The sequence below is a fragment of the Macaca nemestrina genome, chromosome 10 (genome assembly GCF_043159975.1).
Source record: "Macaca nemestrina isolate mMacNem1 chromosome 10, mMacNem.hap1, whole genome shotgun sequence".
In the NCBI taxonomy this organism is placed as follows: domain Eukaryota; kingdom Metazoa; phylum Chordata; class Mammalia; order Primates; family Cercopithecidae; genus Macaca; species Macaca nemestrina.
Window position 1 is genome coordinate 74,659,827 of NC_092134.1, and position 8,921 is coordinate 74,668,747.

At 36.0% G+C, this 8,921-nt stretch overlaps 1 pseudogene; it reads left to right on the forward strand.

Moving 5' to 3' along the window:
- Positions 1-673: 673 nt before the first annotated feature.
- LOC105474058 (zinc finger protein 639 pseudogene) lies at positions 674-2,182 on the forward strand (annotated as a pseudogene).
- The last annotated feature ends 6,739 nt before the right edge of the window (positions 2,183-8,921 follow it).

Here is an 8,921-nt window from a genome sequence, read left to right on the forward strand (position 1 = left end):
TAGAGATAAGAAATAGTTTAGGCTGGGTGTGGTGACCCACGCCTGTAATCCCAGCACTTTGGGAGGCTGAGGCAGGCAGATCATGAGGTCAGGAGTTCAAGACAAGCCTGACCAACATGGTGAAACCCCATCTCTACTAAAAATGCAAAAATTAGCTGGGTATGGTAGCATGTGCTTGCAATCCCCGCTACTCAGGAGGCTGAAGCAGGAGAATCACTTGCACCTGCCAGGCAGAGGTCACAGTGAGCTGAGATGGTGCCACTGCACTCCAGCCTGAGTGACAGAGCAAGACTCTGTCCCAAAAAAAAAAAAAAAAAAAATGAAAGGAGTTGTTAGTTGCTTTGTTATTAAGTGAGTATTCATTTTGGCTTTATGTAGATAAATATTTACTGTAACTCTCAGATTCAAAAGTCAACTGAAAAGGAATTGATGGCGGCCAGGGCAGTGCGGCTGCGGAGCCTAGGCCCGGGGCGGGGCGCACGGAGAGGGAGAGGGGTGGGCCCAACACAGGGTCCAGGAGCACTAGGGCCGTAGCAGTGCTGCCCGTCCGTGGGAACAACCGCGCTGTCCCTCCGCCCACGCTCCGGCACCTCGGCCTCGGCAGCCTCTGAGCTGCACGTGGGCCCGCAGGGTGGGCCTGGGGCGGGGACTGACGGGCATTTTTTACCATCTACAGAAACTTATTGTAATTCATTTTTCCCCACTCCAGTAGTAAGAATTACACCAAATTGAAAAGATATGAATGAGTATCCTAAAAAAAGAAAAAGACTCAACACCCTTCTCGTTATTCAGATTCCTCTGGAATAAGCAGAATTGCAGATGGATTCAATGGAATTTTCTCTGATCATCGTTACATGTCTGTTCCTTGAGACAGCCAGATTTAAAATATTTTGACAACAAAGATGATGATTCTGATACCAAGACATCAAATGACTTGCCAAAATTTGCAGATGGAATCAAGGCCAGAAACAGAAATCAGAACTACCTGGTTCCCAGTCCTGTACTTAGAATTCTAGACCACACTGCCTTTTCTACAGAAAAATCTGCTGGTATTGAAATTTGTGATGAAGAGTGTGACTCACCTGAATCAGTCAACCAGCAAACCCAAGAGGAGAGTCCTATAGAAGTTCACACTACTGAAGATGTTCCAATTGCTGTAGAAGTGCATGCGATTTCTGAGGATTATAATATAGAGACAGAAAACAATTCCTCTGAGAGTCTCCAAGATCAAACTGATGAAGAACCACCAGCTAAACTTTGTAAAATTCTTGACAAGAGCCAAGTTTGAATGTGACTGCCCAGCAGAAATGGCCTTTACTGAGAGCTGATAGCAGTGGCCTCTATAAATGTGAACTTTGTGAGTTTAACAGCAAATATTTTTCTGACTTAAAGCAGCATATGATCCTGAAGCATAAATGTACTGATTCAAATGTGTGTCGAGTGTGCAAGGAAAGTTTCTCTATCAATATGCTTCTGATAGAACATGCCAAACTACATGAAGAGGATCCCTACATTTGTAAATACTGTGACTATAAGACAGTAATTTTTGAGAACCTCAGTCAGCACATTGCAGACTCCCATTTTAGTGATCACCTCTATTGGTGTGAACAGTGTGATGTACAGTTCTCCTCAAGCAGTGAACTCTACCTACGTTTCCAGGAGCACAGCTGTGATGAACAGTACTTGTGTCAGTTCTGTGAACATGAAACTGATGATCCGGAAGACTTGCATAGCCATGTGGTAAATGAGCATGCATGTAAATTAATAAAGTTATAAGTATAACAATGGAGAACATGGACAGTATAGCCTCTTAAGCAAAATTACCTTTGACAAATGTAAAAACGTCTTTGTATGGCAAGTATGTGGTTTTCGGAGTAGATGTCATACAAATGTTAACGGGCATGTTGCTATTGAACATACTAAAATTTTTCTTCATGTTTGTGATGACCGTGGGAAAGGCTTTTCAAGTATGCTAGAATATTGCAAGCATTTAAATTCACATTTATCTGAAGGGATTTATTTATGTCAATATTGTGAATATTCAACAGGACAAATTGAAGATCTTAAAATTCATCTAGATTTCAAGCATTCAGCTGACTTATCTCATAAATGTAGTGACTGCTTGATGAGGTTTGGAAATGAAAGGGAATTAAGTCACCTTCCAGTCCATGAGACAACTTGATTACTCTCTTTAACTTACAGAATGTTAATTTAAAATAATAAATTTAGCCTTTTTTTGGAGATGATTAAATGGATAATTGTAAACACAACTTATGAAATTTGCCTTTAACAAGTAACTTTTGTAAATTATAAAATCTTTTTGGCATTGCTCCATTTTCAGTATATAAATATATCTTTAATGTGGTATTTTCAATTGCGTGATAGTTTGTAGTTTTAACCACTCTTGGTGACTGTCATCCTGTTTCTTGCATGTGCTCGATTTCATGAATTGAAAAGAAACAAATGTATTGAAATGAGCTGCAGTTTTCCTTCCTTAACCATGGGTGCTGGTAACTTTTTCTTTTTAAAACTCAAGACAAGATTAGTTTTTTTGGTGTATGAAGTCATGAAATTATTATATGACCAGAACTAAAATGCAATATACAATTAAATCCATGGATACTCCCATTAATAAGAAATAACACTAGGAGGCCACTATTATCACAGGAAGAAAAGATTTGGTTTTCATGGCAGTCTGTTTTCTTAAAAAAATTTTTTGAGCCCCTATCTATTGTTGAATATTTTAAGATAGGATGAGGGAGGAACTAATTAATAAGGGCTTACACAATAATAAATAACTGTATCATAACTCAAAAAAAAAGAAAAGGAATTGATGTGAAATAATAACTTGATTTCCAAGAGTTTCTGCTAATTACAAAGAAGACACTAATGAGGAAGTAACAGGGAAAGATATAAATATATAGTTTATGCCTTCATGACCAGTTTGCTTTTCTGCTACCTTAGGAAGATCAGATATGAAATATGACCTTTGTTTAGAGAAACCTCTCACTCTACCACCTCCATGTTAATCAGTTTGACTTAAAAGACTGAGTTAAAAGCTTAACTGAGATACCTTCTCTTCACTAACTTATGAACTCTCTCCAATAACTGATGGTCAACAGCTTTTTTCCAATCCTTTTCTGAAATGTCTGAGGGACTGGAGCAGTTTGGAAAATTTTCAAGTTGCAAAAAATGTGGTAGCTATTTATCGAATGGCTCTAAAATTCATTGTCCAAGCCAGAAGACTCTTGATAGTGAAGGGGGCTGCTGAGTGATAGAGCACCATGAGGAGATGAACTTCCCAACAGGCAAATGGTTGGAAGCATCCAAAAACAAAGAATATTTCTATCAAATAACAACAACAATACACATAAAATCTATGTAGAATGAATAACAAGTAATAGCTGTTGACTCTGTTGGGAGAAGACACGTAATTTAGATTTTTAAAAAATTTTAATGTTTTCATTTATTGAAGAGACTGCCCTTTTCCCAATGTTCTTGTCACATTTGTTGAAAATAAGTTGTCTGTAAATGCATGGATTTATTTCTGAGTTCTCTATTCTGTATGTCTTCAATAGTGCTGGGAAAACTGGATATCCATATGCAGAAAAATAAAACTAGACCCCACTCTCTCACTTATAAAAAAAATCAAATGTATTAAAGACTTAAATGTAAGACTTGAAACTATAAGACTACTAGAAGAAAACATTGGAGAAATACTTCAGGTCACTGTCCTAGGCAAAGATTTCTTGAGTAAGAACTCAAAAGCACAAGCAACCAAAGCAGAAATTTAAAAAGCTTCTGCACAGCAAAAGGAAAAAATAAAGTGAAGAGACAAGCTACAGAATGGGAGAAAATATTTGCAAACTATTCATCTGACAAGAGAATAATAACCAGAATATTTGAGGAACTCAAACAAGAGCAGAAAAATGATCTGATTTTAAAAATAGGCAAAAGATCTGAATAGACATTTTTCAAAAGAAGACATGCAAATGACCAACAGGTATAAGAAAAAATGCTCAACATCACTAATCATTAGTAATATGCAAATAAAAATTATAACAAGATATTTCCTCACCACAATTAAAATAGCTACTATCAAGTAAACAAACAAACAAAAAAATAAACCACCAAAATTTGGCAAAAATATATAGAAAGGGGAATGTTCATCAATGTTGATGAAAATGTAAATTAGTACAGCCACTTTGGAAAATAGTATGGAGGTTCCTCAAAAAACTAAAAATCGGACTACTATATGGTCCAGAAATTCTCCTGCTGGGACTTATTCCAAAGAAAGAAAAGCAGTATATTGAAGAAATTTCTGCACTCCCATGTTTATTGCAGCACCATTTATGAGAGCCAAGACATGCAATTAACCTAAGTGTTCATCAGTGGATACATGAATAAAGAAAATAAATATGGCATAGGTACACAATGAAATATTATTCAGCCATAAAAAAGAATTAAGTCCTGATACTTACAACAGCATGGATGGAAGTGGAAGACATTTTATTGAGTAAAATAAGCCAGTCACAGACAATGATTATGTTTGCACTCATATGTTGGAGCTAAAAACAAGATCTCATAGAGGTAGTGAGTAGAATGGTCATTACCAGAGGCTGGGAAGAGTAGTGGAGAGAAAGAGATGAAGAGAGTTGGTTAATGGGTACAAAACCACAATCAGGTAGAGGAAATAAGATCCAGTGTTCAATAGCACAACTATAGTAAACAATAATTTATTGTATATTTCAAAATAGCCAAAAGAAGATTTGGAATGTTTCCAACACAAAGCAATGATAAATGTGTGAGGTGATGGATATCCCAATTACCCAGATTTGGTAATTACACATTGTATGCTTGTTTCAAAATATCACATGTACCCCATGGTATGTACAACTATTATGTACCCATAAAATCAAAAATAAAAATATTAAAAATATTTTTCAAGTCATATATGGTCCAAAAAAAAAAAAACCAAATAAAAACTCAATACTCTTAGCTCTTCATGCTTTGCCTCATCACACGGGCAAGCTCTTTAGAAACATTTAGCGGATAATGTTTCTCTCAATGCTTCTAACTGATAAATGCATCATGGTTTGTATAGTTTGATGTTATCTATGGCCTTTAATCAGAGAAGTTGAGGACTTTCCATTCTCTCATATGCTTTCTCTATTTTTTTTTTTTTGTTTGTTTGTTTGTTTTTGGAGACGGAGTCTCTATTCTCCATACATGATTTTCATCATATTTTGCTAATTAAAATTTTAGTCTCCTTTATGTACTTTGTATATTACCATATGTATTTATAAGTTCATTTTAAAGTCTCAATCAGATTCAAGTTTGACTTTTTTAAAATAGAAAGATTAGTTTGTAGGTACTTCCACCAGGAAGTACATAATTCCGGTTGGCTCTCTTTTTGGTATGTTAGAAACCATTAATTCATAAAAGATTGCAAAATGGTAATATTCTAATTCATTTCTTCATTTATTAGCTCAAACACATTTCTAAAGATAAACTTACCCTCATAAATTGTTTTGTTTTATTTTTCTAAGGTATAGTTTGAATAAAAAATTCAAGATAAATGCTAATTATTTCCTTGCATTTGCCAACCTTCAATTTAGTGAGTTGATTTCCTTTTTTCCTCCAAAGGTAATCAATAAAGTATCTCATGATATCATCACAAATGCATAGACTTAATTGTCTTTGATGTATCTCAATTATGTTCAATAATGCCATGGGCTGCAATCAGCAAATTCAAACTCTGAGAAACTTTTTTTAGAGTTTCACAAAATAGCTTTTATTTTTAACTTCTATTTTAGGTTCAGCAGTACATGTGCAATTTTGTTCAATAGGTAAACTGCATGTCATAGGGGTTTTGTTTACAAATCATTTCATCACCCAGGTAATAAGCATAGTACCCAATAGGTATTTTTTCTCAACCTTTTCCTTCTTTCACACTCCATCCTCAAATAGGTGCCAGTGTCTGTTATTCCCTTCTTTGTGTTCATATGTTCTCATTGTTTAGCTCCACCTATAAGCGAGAATCTGAAGTACTTGGTTTTCTGTTCCTGCGTTAGTTTGCTAAGGTTAATGGCCCCCAGCTCCATCCATGTTCCTGCAAAGGGCATAATCTCATTCTTTTTTTTTTTTTTTTTGAGATGGAGAATCTCATTCTTTTTTATGGCTGCATAGTATTCTGTGGTGTATATGTATCCCATTTTCTTTATCCAGTCCACTGTTGATGGGCATTTAGGATGATTCCATGTCTTTGCTATTGTGCATAGTACTGTGATGAACATATATGTTCATGTGTCTTTATAATAGAATGATTTATATTCCTTTGGGTATTGTATTAGTCTGTTTTCACATTGCTATAAAGAAATACAAGCGACTGGATAATTTATCAAGGAGAGAGTTTTAATTGACTCAAAGTTCCACACAGCTGGGGAGGCCTCAGGAAACTTACAATCATGGTGGAAGGTGAAGTGGAAGCAAGCACCTTCCTCACATGGTGGCAGGAGAGAGAAGTACACGCAGGGGAAAGGTCAGATGCTTACAAAACCATCAAATCTCATGAGAATTCACTGACTCACTATCATGAGAACAGCATGGGGTAAACCACCCCCATGATCCATTCGCCTTTCTCCCTCAACACTTGGGGATTACAATTCAAAATGAGATTTGGGTGGGGACGCAGAGCTAAACCGTATCAGGCATGTACCCAATAATAAGATTTCAGGGTTGAATGGTAATTCTGTTTTAAGTTATTTGAGGAATTGCTACACTGCTTTCCACAAGGGCCGAACTAATTTACACTCCCACCAGCAGTGTATAAGTGTTTCTCTACAACCTCACCAGCATCAGTTACTTTTTGACCTTTTAGTAATAGCCACTCTGACTGGTGTGCAATGGTATCTCTTTGTGGTTTTGATTTGCATTTCTCTAATGATGAGTAATGTTGAGAATTTTTTCATGTGCTTGTTTGCTATATTATGTCTTCTTTTGAAAAGTGTCTGCTTATGTCCCTTGCCTACTTTTTACTAGGGCTGATTGATTGTTGCTTGTAAATTTGTTTAAGTTCCTTAAACATTCTGGGTATTAGACCTTTGTCAGCTGCATGTTTGCAAATATTTTCTCCCATTCTGTAGGTTGTCTTTTTACTATGTTGAAGTTTCTTTTGCTGTACAGAAGCTCTTCAGTTTAATTAGATCCCATTTGTCAATTTTTTGTTTTGTTGCGATCCTTTTTGGTGTCTTCATCATGAAATCTTTGCCAAGTCCTATGTCCAGAATAGTATTTCCTAGGTTATTTGCCAGGGTTTTTTTTTTTTTTAATGGTTTTAGGTTTCATATTTAAGCCTTTAATCCATCTTGAGCCGATTTTTGTTTGTGGTTTAAGGTAGAGGTCCAGTTTCAATCTTCTGCATATGGCTAGCCAGTTATCCCAGCACCATTCATTAAATAAGGAGTCCTTTCCTCATTGCTTGTTTTTGTCAGCTTTGTTGAATATTAGATAGTAGTTATATTTGTACAGCATTATTTCTGGGCTCTATATTCTAGTCCATCAGTCTATGTGTCTGTTTTTGTACCAGTACCATGCTGTTTGGTTCCTGCAGCCCTGCAGTATTACTTGAAGTTGGGTAACGTGATGCCTCCAGCTTTGTTCTTTTTGTTTAAAATTGCCTTGGCTATTGGGGCTCTTTTTTGGTTCCATGTAAATTTTAAAATAGTTGTTCCTAATTCTGTGAAGAATGTGAGTGGTAGTTTGACAGAAATAATACTGACTATGTTAACTGCTTTGGGTAATATGGCCATTTTAATGATACTGATTCTTCCTATCCATGAGCATGGAATGTTTTTCCATTTGTTTGTGCCATCTCTGATTTATTTAAGCAGTAAAACTCTGAGAACCTACAGGAGAAATAATCTGTTTGCTATTTTTTTTAAAAAAAAGTTGTTTTTTTTTTTTTAAAGAAATGGAAGAGAAACCTGTGGAGTTAAGAGAATGTTAAAAGACATGTTAATGCATTGCAATGAATCACTTTTTAAATTTTGATTCAACATTCACAGGAATATTGAAGAAATGTGAACATTAAATGATAGCTAATGATATTGTTGCTTTGGAGACTAGAATGATGGGAATGTGGTCATTTTTAAAGGAGTGATCATTTTAAAGGGGTTTAGAATTGTTGAAGTTGAGTGTAAGGTAATTATACACTATGCTTTCTAACTTCGTGTGTTTGACATTTTCCTTAATAATAAACCCTTAAAATTATCTTCTGGACTTTAATACTATGCCTATACGAATATTGTTCAATGTTGTGCCAGAGTATTTTGTTCTCCCTCTTTTTTTTTTTTTTTTTTTTTTTTTTTGGTGAGACAAAGTCTTGGTCTGTCCCCAAGGCTGGAGTACAATGGCACAATCTCGGCTCACTGCAACCCCCACCTCCCAGGTTCAAGTGATTCTGCCTAAGCCTCCTGAGTAGCTGGGATTACAGGTGCATGCCACCAAGCCTAGCTAATTTTTGCATTTTTAGTAGAGATAGGGTTTCACCATGTTGGTCAAGCTGGTCTCAAACACCTGACCTCAGGTGATCCACCCACCTCAGCCTCCCAAAGTGTGGGATTACAGGCGTGAACCACCACGCCTGGCCAAGTATTTCGTTTTCTTACTTGAACAATGTTTTGTTTTTGCTGGAGTTAAAATTACCTGATTTTAAAAATGTGCTTGGTTTTCTTTGAACTTACAGCTGTGTTTTTTCACACCATATAATAATTGGGTAAATGTCTCTTATTAAATTAAGTTTATCCTAAAGCTGCCTCCTTACATATTTTAAGTTCAGCCTAAAGGTTTCTCCGTACACAATGAACTGTAACCCAACTGGATGTCTAAACAGGCTATACCCTACTCTTGTACCAATCACT